Source organism: Acomys minous (assembly GCF_964271855.1).
Source record: "Acomys minous genome assembly, chromosome: 3".
Lineage (NCBI taxonomy): Eukaryota > Metazoa > Chordata > Mammalia > Rodentia > Muridae > Acomys > Acomys minous.
The window spans coordinates 124,869,789-124,882,976 of record NC_140485.1 but is presented as its reverse complement, the minus strand read 5'-3'; the positions used below and the strand labels follow the sequence as shown (position 1 = coordinate 124,882,976).

General features: G+C 42.4%; 1 protein-coding gene across 14 annotated transcripts in view; it reads left to right on the top strand.

The window, feature by feature from the left end:
• HIVEP2 (HIVEP zinc finger 2) overlaps positions 1–13,188 on the top strand; it is a 189,206-nt gene that overhangs the window by 102,249 nt on the left and 73,769 nt on the right. For all 14 annotated transcript variants that reach the window (XM_084777029.1, XM_084777026.1, XM_084777038.1 and 11 more), the window contains one exon: positions 3,063–3,162. The gene's annotated coding sequence lies outside the window, so the exon portion shown is untranslated. The remainder of the gene's footprint in view (positions 1–3,062; positions 3,163–13,188) is intronic.

The window sequence follows — 13,188 nt, the reverse complement described above, 5'->3', positions numbered from 1 at the left end:
TTAAGGACATGGGGACTCCAGCTGCTGTGAGCTGTTTGAGTGCAGTAGTGGACTAGCACTACTAGTTCCACCCCCACCCCCCACCGCAGCATACCGTGAACTCAAAGAGCATGGTCCCACCGTATGGCAAGGGGAAGCCATCCAGCCATCTAGCCCCAGCGGTCTGCAAGATGAACTGTCAGTTCATCTGATTTATTGCATGCAAATAGCTGAAGCAGTCCAGTTGGTGGCTAGCATGGTCAAGTAGTAGCTAACTGTAGAGTATTCTAGTGGTTAGACAGTTTCTAATGTGAAACTGATAGAAACACAAAGTTTGGATGATCCTCCGTTTTCTGATGGGGCCTGAATGCCACTGGCTGAGAGCACCACCCTCCACACTAGTGCCAAGTGTGCTGAGGCAGCAGGAAAAGACGGCAGAGGGAAGGCAGGTTAGACCCAGTCCCTTCAGCTCGTTGTGAGAGCGTTTTTTATGTTTCTTTGCTTTGTAGTGTAGGATTGTGGGGGTCTACTGTAACACCATGTGTCACTGTTTATTTTGAGGGAAGTGAACGTTTCTGAAGAAATGCCTTACTGTTTGCCCACCTAGGCTTTACAGGCAACATAATTGTATCTTCTGTGGTAATCGCTGTCAGGGAACAAAGTCACTCATGGGCAAATAAGGTATTTTCCTTACTGCTCTTGGACTTTGACAGGAGGTAACTATACCACTTTTTGGCACTCTGCAAGCATTCAAAGTGTCCTTAAGTCATTTGAAATCACTGTTCCCTCCACAACACACAGAGAAAAGATGCTCGCAGCTGTGTAGGTGAAAAGGCTTTTAACATAGGAGCCTAATAACTGGTTGTAATCAGAAATTTAAGACGTCTTAGGAGACAAAAATTATGTAATTTAAGGAAACCGTACTCTATCTAAGAAATGAGTAAGACTGAAAAGGGATGTTAGATTCCCCCATATTTGTACAGGTATATAATGAAAATGTAATTTTAAAAATTTGAAAGAGTTTTAAGCTTGAGGGCTGAAAGATGGCTCAATGGTGAAGTATTTGGTGCACAAACATGAGGACCTGACTTCAGGTCCCCAGACACTTACAAAACACACATCAAACCAGGTGTAGCTGCGCACACCTGCAGCCCTAGTGCTCTGAATGGTGAATCTTGAAAGGTCAGTCTGGCCAGTGGGTGAGTTCAGGTGTAGCACTCCACCCTGTCTCAAACAACAACAACAACAACAACAACAACAGTTGAGACCCAGAAAGGAAGGCATTGACATGTGCATACATGGGGGCATGTGCCCACTTACAAACACATGCATTCACCACACACAGGCACACAAAATAGCAATAAGAAATCTTCAACGTTGTGCATCATGCAGCACGAGTCCTGGTCTACTTTAGGAAGTGAGCAAACCACAGAAGAGGTGTACTAGCTTCTGCACACTCCCACCCTAGCAAATACTCACAATTTGTATCCAAAGTCTTTGAAATGCTTGGGCAACAAAAAAAGCAAAGCTGTTTCCATAGCTTTAGATGTTCAAAGATGCAGTATGTTTGCATTGTGCCATTTTGGAGTTCATTGAACGGTCATTCTATTTGTTGATTCAGTAAAATAAAAAAAAGCATGCACACATGGGTGTGTGCATACACACACACACACACACACACACACACACACACACACACACACACACACAGAATGGCCTGCGTGTACTGGGCAGTGGTAGAGCTCTTAGCTTGTAAGTGCAAAGCCCAGAGTTGTATTCCAAACACCACGGAAATAAATGGGTGAATAAGTTAATAAGCAAAGCATATGACATTTGTCTTGTCACACTAATGGCAGGAACCCTGGAAAGATAATAAAGACTGTTTTTCTTTGCTAATGAAGAAGTCTCTTGAGTCCATGGCCAAGTGATCTTCCCGAATAACCATTCTGTGAACAGCAGTGAGGCCAGAATCTAGGCATTAGGTTTTCTTGAAAATTCACACACATCCCTTGACTGCTCTAGGGTCGACTTGACATGTGTGGCTGTTGTAATTTGTATTATCTGTTGTTAGCATTTTGTCATCTAAAACTTGAAGCGGACAGAAAATCGATTTCAAACATTTTTCTTTTAAATACTGATTTCCATTAAGATGTGTAATAAGATTGGGTAAGTGTATCCCTCATATTATCTCCTATTGTAAATTCTGCAGTAAAAATTGCCTACACATGGCTTTGGAATATGGGCTTGAGCATTGACTAAGTTGTGCTTGTGGTTCTGTCCTGGATTGTTTGAAAACACCAAGTCTCCTCCACGGAGACCTGATTCGGGATTGGCTTGAAGCTGTGCCATTTTCTGTCATCTGCTCTTCTGCTCGATCCTCTGGTGTCTAGTTTAGTCTCTCTCCAGGTGAGCTACTGCTCGCTTCCTCTTGGAACTTCTCCCAAAACGGAGATAGTAATTTGATTTGCGGAGCTCAGGATGGGTGTTGGGCTGACAGAATAAGTGGAATGAGCTGATGATGTTTATAATACAGTATCGATGGGGCCTCACTGCTGCAAAGAACCGTTTGCTGAGGGAAACAAGGCAGCATGCTCAGACTGATCTGGAAAGCCACGCTGCTTCATTACTTTCAAGACGGCTTGATCACTGTTAGGTGTAAGTAAGCAATCTAGGAGTTAGCGTGTGTCTCTTAGCTGGAGCTTAGGTGTAGTAGTGTGCATGAACTACAACCTGGTTGTGTCAGCCAATTGCAAGCATTAATGGAGTTAGTCCAGAACACCTCTTCCCATGCTCGCTCGGGTGTGATTTTAATGTCCTCACATCATGTATGTGGTCAGTTACTCCATGTACCAGTCAGCGTCGGAAGCAAACTCTTCCGGGTCACTCTGTGTCTTTAATCTCTCTTTGCATTCATTTTCCCCCAGTTATAAAATTAAATCCAGTTACCAGATACTTTTTTTTTTTGTTTTATAGTATGATAACAGAAAAGATGTTGTTCTGGTCTTGATTTGAACCTTGTATTGTTAAATTACAGATCCCATCCAGCCCTGACTTAAATGCTCTTCTGCTTGTGTTTTCACTAGGTCAAGTCTGTGAGTTTTGTCAAAGACGACGATAATCAGGTCTACTTGAAAGATTAAGTGAATTGATTTGATTGGAACATTCTCAGCAGTCAGCCAATAGGTAAGTGAAGACTCATATTCTGTAGTTTGACTTGATTTGCCAACATGTAATATCAGAAAGTGTTCAGTGAGATTTTGACAGGAATAATTTGGAGCCCTCTGTCCAAGCCATAGGCCTTGGGGATATTGCCTCAGTGATTGAACTTTGTGTCTTTAAAAATCACTCCAGGTATAAAATTGAGGGAGCACTTATGCATGTTTGTATGATGTGTCTAGGGATGATAGGGTATGTGCATGCATGTGTGCACATGTATGTATGACATGTGTGGGGGAGATAGTGCAGGTGCACAGGCCCATGAACAGAAAGCCCAGGTGAGACGTCAGATCTCCCACTCAGTCACTCTTTGCTTTATTCATTTGTGACAGGGTCTCTCACTCATTAGCAGACTAGGCTAGCATCCAGAAAACCCCCAGAGCACTAGTGTTACAAGCAAACATAAAGGTGTGCTTGGCATAATGTTCTTCTTGTAGGTTTCTAGGACCCTCTGGATCCTTCTGTTTCCCCATTCTCCCATGCTTCTCTCACCTAAAGTCCCAATGGTATGTCCTCCCCTCTGATCCAGGGGTCCTGTGCAACTATGGCACCAGCCAAGGACAATACATGAAGTAAACTTTGAACCCCTACCAAGATCTAGCCAATGGGCAGAACATTCTCCACAGTTGAGTGGAGAGTGGGGACTGACTTTCACATGAACTCTGGTGCCCCATATTTGACCACGTCCCCTGGATGGGGAAGCCTGGTGGCACTCAGAGGAAGGGTAGCAGGCTACCAAGAAGAGACTTGATACCCTATGAGCATCTACAGCGGGAGGAGGTCCCCCTCAGTCACAGTCATAGGGGCAGGGAATAGGGGGAAAGTGGGAGGGAGGGAGGAATGGGAGGATACAAGGTATGGGATGACAATTGAGGTATAATATGAATAAATTAATAAAATGTTTTTTAAAAGTGTGTTTGGCCTTTTATCTGGGTGCTCTCTGAACTTAGACCTCATGCCTGCTCAGCAAGTGCTCTTACCCCTGTGTCATCTCTGTAGTCTATGTGGTTTCATTTTATATGGACACTGGAAAACATCACTTGCTATTTGAAATTGCTCCTTCTGTCTACTATCCTGTTTTATTTCGTTCTATGATATTAGCAGAGAATTCAACCCAGGGCCCTTGAACGTGCTAACTTCAGGTTCCACCACTAGGCCACACTCACAAACCCCCTTTTATTTGCAGGTTTATTGATAATTTCTTTTTAATATTGAATTAATGTGAAAATATCACATTTTACTTTGGGGGAGATCTGTGTGTGTGTGTGTGTGTGTGTGGTGTGTGTGTGTGTAATCATATCTTACTGGTTTCAAATATAAGACATAATACACTTTTGAGGAAATTCTATATCTTGCCATATTAAACCATTCCCATTCCACCCCCCCACCCCCCACCCCCGTCTCTGCCTGTCTGTCTCTCTCTCTCCCCTCCCTCTCTCTCCTCCTCCCTCTCTCCCCCCTCTGTCTGTCTCTCTCTCTCCCCTCCCTCTCTCTCCTCCTCCCTATCTCCCCCCTCCCTCCCTCTCTGTCTGTCTGTCTGTCTGTCTGTCTGTCTCTCTCTCTCTCTCTCTCTCTCTCTCTCTCTCTCTCTCTCTCTGTGTGTGTGTGTGTGTGTGTGTGTGTGTGTGTGTGTGCGTGTGTGTGTGTGTGTGCGCATGTGAGTATGTGGTAAGAACAGACATTTAGGAAAGGGCTTGCTCAGTTGAACTTCGCCTGTTATGCTGGGTGGTACTGGAGGCTCCTGAGATAGAAAATCAATCAGGAACCAGGAGGAGGAGGAGGTTAGGCTGTTCCCAGATTGCTGGGGATTGCCAGAATTCAGTGGGAACAGGACTTTGGCTACTCTTAAAATGTCAGTGTAGTAAAAGCCTGCTCTCTCAAACAGATTTTTGGCATCAGAAAGACTAAATGGTACTGATTTTAGGGCTTGGTAATTTTTTTTTTTAACTCAGGCAAATTTATGTTTTAATTAACCCTTTGTATAGTTACAGAGAATTTTGGAGAAAATTCTTTTCCTAATTTAGGTCACAAGATTTGAATGACTAGAGATTTGCCTCTTTTTCATGATGCTAAAATTGTGTTCCATGCCATTAAATTTCTCTCAAATACATTGGAACTATTTTTTAAAAAATCCAACAAGTTCTAATGAATAAGAGAAGAAAATGTCTAACCCTTCAGGGAGACAGTTTCCAGCCAAACCAACCACTGGTATTTGTGTGGCTGTGAGCACCTACAGGTGCCATTGGTCAGCCGGCCTCTCACTGGTAAGACTGTCTAGCCTGTGGATGCCAGCAGCTGCCCAGGCTGTGGTCATGTGCCTTGAAGCCTCAGCCTGGGTCTTGCTTCATTTGTGTAGCCTTTGGACAACTAGGAGAGCAGAAATACATGAGCTACAAACTGCAGGGATGGTTTTCATCTTGACCTGTGAGGGAATTCTCACTGTTAGGCACACATTATGCCTATTGGAGACAGTTTTGGAAAATGCACGGTCTATAAGGCAGTCAGATGAAAAAATCCCACCAGGAAGAGAGATGATTAGAGAATTTCAAAAATCAAAGCTTTATTGTATCATGTAGTTACGCTGTATGTCAGGACATGAAAATTAATACTACAAACCGTTAACTTCAGTAGTGCTCATAGGCTTGGTTCTTACTTTTATTCCAAATGTGTGTTCCACAGAGCTAGCATTCAATTTCAACTTGTAACATGTAACGCCAATTATGTAGAAGAGACTGAAAGTGGACATGGCCTTGCTGTTTGAGCCCTGGGCTTCTTTGACATCAGAGCTTTGAAAATATTGATTGTTTTGAGTTAAATAAGTATGCAACTTAATCCATTAACATTCTCCGAGGACAAAGCATATGGTCCAGCAGGTAGTAGGAGCCATGACTGTTAGTGATCACATTGATGGTGGTTAGTGGTGACAGGCGAACAGCCAGTGCAGAAACCTTATGGGAACTACATTTTACCCACTACATGCCTGCTGGTTCTTTAACCTGCCAGCATGGGCCTAACTCACACGGATGGCATACTATACCAGTTCAAACACTGAAGGCCTCCCTATGGAATTCTTAAGTGTTTCTCATAATATGCACAGGCAATTTGGCCCAGTGACTTCTCACTTTATCTGTGAACTTGGCCTAGTCCCTGAAATGAAGTAAGACATTTTCTTACAAATAATAAAAATCTCCTCCATCACAAATTAGTGGCAAATAGAAAGGAGCTTGCAGAGATGGAAAATGTGCAACCGTTAGAATATTCGTTTTGTGGTACTCTTTGTTCAAGCATAAGATATATGAATTATTTTATCTTTATAATAATGCTAGTTTTGACACACTGCTGGATTTCTTCAAGTTGGAAATACTTTTTGCTAGTCCTTACATTTCTATATCTGAGACCTGTGTATCTGTAACCATGCGTTCTGGCCTACGTTCTCAGATGTATATGTCTTTCCTTGCGTGGGGTGGATTTATTTAGAAGTTTGACAAGAGGTGCATCTTCATTGGGGCAAGGGGAAGAATGTCCTAACCTTTACTGAGCAAGCTGTATGATTCAGAATCCTGGCCGTCGGCTCACAATCATTTAAAAGTAAGAGCTAAGAATCCCGAATCCGTTTGGTGGATATCGTAATTCAGAGTGGTAGCTACCTTGCCCAGAGTTACGTAACTACTACAGTTGTTAGTATTTAGAATTAGAAATTATTGAAGTCTTCTGTGAAGAAGTACCAAATGTCTAGATCTGATTTCTGTAGAAATCACTCTATTTTGTGATCTCCTCAGACTCACTGTTCAACCTTTATGGCTCCTTTATCTTCAGATATGTCCACGTGTGGTTTTTATTTCCTTTCTTGTTTCTACAAGTTCAGAGAATAAGAGAGAACATTTGGATTGTATTTGGACAACTTCAGCGCCTCAGATGGCACACATCAAACCTGCTGGACTTACTATTTCTTCTCCTGCCTTTGCAGACAATTCACAGTAGACCCTATAAGTTGTCAAGGTACAACCATCAAGCGGCTTCCTTTAGTAGAGGGCATTTTTGTGGATTTTCATGTGCATGGAAGTTGTTTCATGTGTTAAGTCCCTTCTGTTTTATTATAACTAAAGAGGGTATCATGCGTGTTTGAGTCTTGAGAAGGTGGTGTGAATCTAGACCTAAGCTTTTTAGAGCATCTATACTTGACTTCCAGTGGCCTCACTTTGTTTCGTTATTATAATAGGTCCGTAAGGAGCCCATGAGTGACTGGGTTTCATAAGCTATGTGGTTTCATTTTTTCAAAAAGTGCTTCATTCATTTATGAGATAAATAACATATCCATCATTTTAGTTAGCATTCATTAAGCCAGTCATGTGACCACTATGTTTCATTCTATGTCTGTGCTATAGCTATTTAACACTCTGATGGAAGGCTGCTTTCTTATTTCATAATAGTCTCTTCTGTAGAGTTATTTCTGCTTCTTTCCTTTGGTTTGTACTGTATGGTGGTTGTATGGGGGGACTTCTCATCAGTTACTCTGTATCATGCCTACAGAGTGAACCTAAGTTACTCTGTACCTTGTTTTTATGTGTATTGAATTTCAAGTGTAATAGTTTATCATTTACAAATAGTGCTCACCTGTGTTATTGTATGTGAGAAAATAGCTATAATATAGAAATTATACACACTTTATTTTGTGTACAAGGAAATGACATCTACTGCTGGGGTGGTGGCACTACAGCTACCAATTAGTCAAAGGCACAGCCCTAGTTATTCACAGATTTACCCAACATCAGATGGCATGTCACAGTCACTGTGACGTCATGGGTCTGGTTGACTGGCATTAGCCAATTATTGGAGCTTGGTGGATATGGTCACTACATTCTGTTTAATATGATTCATATGAAGAAAGAGAAGCCATGTTGAAATTATGATTTTGCTTTTAGGGATTCTTCTGTGAGCCCAAAAGATTATACAACAGCATGGCAGGTGTGATGGAACTGAAGATTCTGTAAAGTTTACACAGTCATTCCCCCGATCTGATAATCTTGCCATCTTTAAGCAATGCCCTCACAGATTAAGGCTGAGTTCTTGAATTCAAGTTCCTTGGGCAGTTACAGTACTTACTATAAGTTCTTAAATTGAATAATGGACAAAACCACCTACATAGAGATCCTCAGTTTATGTTTGAACTTAATACCGCTGTGACTTCTTATCCACGAAGATGCAAATGATAAATTAATTGCCCCATGCATTGTCTGCTTTGTCTATTGTTTACACTGTTGGCTGACGAACTATACTGATGTCATACGCTTGATAATCATCTCATTTTAGGGTTACGGGTCGTTTTGTTTTATCTTATCTAGTCTCAGAATCCACTCAGCCCTTCCTCTTTCTCTCACATCACCCCTTGACTGCGTTTTTGTTTTTACACATTATGGTGATGGAATTGGATTGAATTGTGTATTTTGGTTGTATCGCCTATCTCCAGGCCCCACTGCAAACTGCTGCAGAGCAACAACAGATCTTTATTTTTATCAGAATCTTCCTCAGCCTGGGAGGAAATAATGAGGATTGAGCAAATTAATAGCTATCCCATAACTGCTTGTTGGATTTCATTAAAATAGTTGTGAATTTCCTTTCAAAATTCAGACTGGAGTCTGAAAAATTGATACACGAGTAATGACTGACACCAGTGAGATGAGTCTGTAGATCTGCAGAGTAGAATCAGCAAATACATATCTCTAAGCTTTCAGCGCTCTCCTTTTATTGTTTTCATTTGACACTTTATTTTAAAAAGTAACGAATGAGAAAAATGACCCTCCAAACCCAAAGACTATATGCAAATGTATAAAAGGATATTTGATAGTGAAGTATAAAATCCGATGTGACGCTCGATAGCCTCCATTCTGAACGGCTGAGCGTGTTGTCTTTGGGTCTAGTAACCTCTTTAAATGTAAAACGCAAATGCTCTGAAAGTAAAACAAGCACCATGGCAACAATAGTAATTGTCTGTGAAAAGACTCAAGAGCTGAAATGACCTGAGGACTGTGAACCTGTGAACATGGAGGATGGATTCTTTTCTTACTCTTGATTTTTTTTTTCCGAGATAGGGTTTCTGTGGGTAGCCTGGCTGTCGTGGAGCTCACCTGTAGATCAGGCTGGCCTGAAACTCTCTACAGAGATCTACCTGCCTCTGTCTCTCCCTAGTGGGTGTGATACATTTTTCTCGTAGGTTCAGGGAATGCTTGCTTGCTTGCCTTCCTTTGTTGTCCCCTCAGTTCCTCACATCTCAGGGTTTGAATGCTGGGCCTTTCGTGGATGTGTTCAGCTCCGCTTTCTTTCCTTTAGGTTCTCCTGACACTGGCACAGGGCTCCGCCTCTGGTAACTGTTACTGTATCCTATATGCCCAGTACTGTCCTTCATTGGTGTGTCTCGTGATCTCCTGACTTTGTGTAGTGGAGGTGGGGCAGTTATTGTGGACCCTAGTCAGAATAGCATGGCGGCAAAAAGAACTGACAGGCCATGACAATTGGAAGGAAAGTGTATAGGAGGCAGTGAGGGACTCCTTATTGGATGATGATGATGATGATGATGATGATGATTGTGTGTGTGTGTGTGTGTGTGTGTGTGTGTGTGTGTGTGTACGTACACGTTCCTGCTTGTGCTCTGGAGGCGGGAAACAGGAGGCTTTGAGCCTGGAGTTAAAATATGATTTTTCACACAAAAAGAAAAAAGGAAGTAAGATGCCGATTTTGGTAGTAGTATGAGCAGCATGATTTTATATATTTTAGATAATACCGGACAAAATTCCAGGTATTCTGTTCTTCTCATTTTTTCTTTTTGTGAGGGTTCATGGTTGGAAACAACAATCTTCTAGAAAAGTCGAGTCTTTTTTCCCCTTGCGGTTCTCTCAGCTCACTAAATATTTCCCCAGAGCTTAGGAGGGGTCCAAGTTTCTCACCCCTAACCTTGCCAGAATTCCCTGTGCATACACCTCTTTGGGAACACATGTACTTGTCAGTGCTCCCATCAGCCAGAATGTCTCTTTCAGCTTCCCAGAATAAAGACAGACAGGGGAAATAGCTATCTTTTCCTTTTTAGGAGCATGACCCCGCCATCTCCCAATTTGCTGAAATAGCACAGCAAAGGAACAGGTTAGCCCCTGCAGCTGTAGGTGATGTGCTTCTCTTTCTCTGGGATATATTTCATTTGGCAATATGGTTCAGGGAAGTGGGGGTTAGTTACTGAGCAGCAAGATACAGAAAAGTATATTAGCTACACCAGTGAAATTACTCTTTCAGTTGGTGATGTATCTAACAATAAGGCATGGATTTGATGATAGCAGTGAGTTGGCTGGGTTGATACAATTCACTGATATTTCCCTATACAGAGGAGCATTTTAATCTCAGAAGAGATATTCCGGATTAAATCGGTTTCTGAGCATCCTATGATCCTATAATTACCATTTGCCATTACCTTGTGTGGTAGTGATTAAAGCAAACATGTAGTAAGTACAGGGCACTGGATGTATCTTAGATCTTATGCCATGAAAGATTTCCATTAAGAGAGTGATTTGTGCACAAATAAATTATTCATTGGCTGCAGCATAGCTTGACTCTGTCATCAGCCGTAAGTGGAAATGTTGAGAGCATCAGTCATCATAGCCGTCAATACTGCAGGCTTGAGCCCTCATCCCTTATTTTGTGGAACTTGAGCTTTTCGGCTACCTGAGAAATCTTTAATTTGTTAGGTACAGTGAACACTTATTCGGGGGCAGTTTTGCCATGTGCACTTTAGTGTTCTGGAAATACAGAGGAACACGGAGAGCAGAAAGCCTGCATATTGGTTTTCAGTTGCTTATAAACACTAAAACAGAGTGAGGAGCAGTATTTACCTGACTTGAATATGAGGAAGTTTGTAGCAGTGCCTACCTACATACACAGCAGTGTCTGAAGAGAATGCTTTGTGGCCACAAGAAGAGTCCACATCCATGCTCTTGTCCCTGCCCTGCTGTGGGGATGGGCTCTAGGGTTAAATAGGATTTTCTTAGAATCGCTTTAGAGAAAAGGAGGGGATCTTATAAGTGGGAAGAATTATACCCACCTAGAACAAGACATAGGATGACTATTATTGTCTATAAACGTGCATGGCAAGTGTTATGTTTGCGACACAACATTGATAAATGGGAAGATGTGAAAGAACAGCCATGAAAGGCAGTCTTGGGTGTGCTCATAACCTATGCTTTGCCTTCGAGAAGACTTGAAGAATGTTACTACACTTTTGAGCTAAGGAGACACACAAATGTCTTACTTGGGGGGGAGGCTAATTAAAACTTAATTAATGACAGCGTCGTAGAGAAAATTAAAAGAATTGAAGGTAGATTAGCTAAGAGATGATCGGGTAAGTCTCTGTGAGAAGTTAGACAGTTCTCAGCTCAGAGAGTTACAGGAACACAGTCGAGGAGACAAATCTGAGAGAGCACAGTAAATGAGTTACTTGTTTAGCAGGATTTTTTTTTTTGATCAGCTATGAGGGCAGAGGAGCAACAAGAAAAAAAAATCGAGCCAATGCCTTTAGTAAATGTCAGAGAATCGAGAATCGACCCAACTTATGAAATGCCAGCCGATCTCTGGCATTATCTATACATTGTACTGGGTGTTGGAAAACACATTGAGAAAAACCGAGAATCATTCTAGCCAAAAGAGCTGACTTTTATTTGGGGATTTCCCATAAGTACTCCTGAAATCAGGAGCAGACTGTGATAAGCACAGTAGGAGGAGCTGGGCGAAGGGTCATGAGAACTGTCGATTCTGGACCAGTAAGGTGGGAAGCGTGTAGAGCAATAGATGCTTCAACTTGGCCTTGAAATTCAGATCCACTTTGAAGTATTATGTAAAATTATGTGTTAGTTCTCCTCCCCTCCCCTCTACTCTCTTTTCCCCTCCCCCTCCCTTCCCCTCTACTCTCTTTTCTCTCTCTTCTTCCCCCACCTCTGTGAATGTGAAGCATTTAAAAGAAGCTATTGAAAAGGAGAACATGTTTATTTTTTAGCTTATAGTTACAGAGGCTTCATCTGTGGCCACAGGCACAGCACTGTAGGATTATGGTAGAATAAAGCTTATCACCTCATGGTGACCAGAAAGCAGGAGCCAGGGACAAGATACTCTTCAAAGACCACAAGCCTTCAGTTGCCTACTTCTGACCAAGCCTTCATTGTTCCTACCTCCCAGATGCCATTACATTATGGATCCCTTCATGAATGAGTCTGTTAGAGCAGTGCCCTCATGACCCAGTCCCATCTTGATGGTTGGCTCCTTCGGCTGGACACCAAACCCTGAGCATGAGTCTTCAGGGATGCTGTGTTTGTAGACTGTACCACGCTCTTGGAAATGTGATTGAAAAAAAAAAAGACAGGAAAGTGTGAGAAAAGGTGAGGGAGGAGGAGCTTGCTAGTGAGAGACCTCCTACTGAGAGGTGGGTCTTGCACTGGGTGCCCTGTTTAATGGATGGGGAGCAGGGGTATGCTAAGTGTGTAAGGTTCAGAGTGTTATCTGGTCAAAGAAGTAGATATTGCCAACACTAGGATCTATGAAAAGGCCAGCGGCTGCCACTGTGCATCCTAAGCAACCAAGACCAAGTTTGAGTGTAGAAGTGGAAGTTAAAATGGCCTGAAAGTTGTAGGAGTGAGGGTAAAAAGCATTTCGCAAGCTATTTCTTATCTTGGTGATGTTCCCCTAGACACATACGTGAGCAGAAAGGCTGAACTCTTCTCAGTGGTTCCGCCTTGTTGGGTAAAAGTTTATATAAAGCGGGGTAGATTTCTGTGTTCTGGCTGGTCTTACAGGCATCACTTGAGAAGTGTTTGTCCTGAGAGGTCTTTGCAGCTTTCAAAATACTGCAGAAGTGTTGGACTTCCTGCTACCAGCTCCCCACGCCCTCTCTGTGTCCTCCTCAGTTCCTCTTTCCCACAGGGCCCTCTGGGCACCCTGCTGACAGTGCCTAGTCCAGGGTTA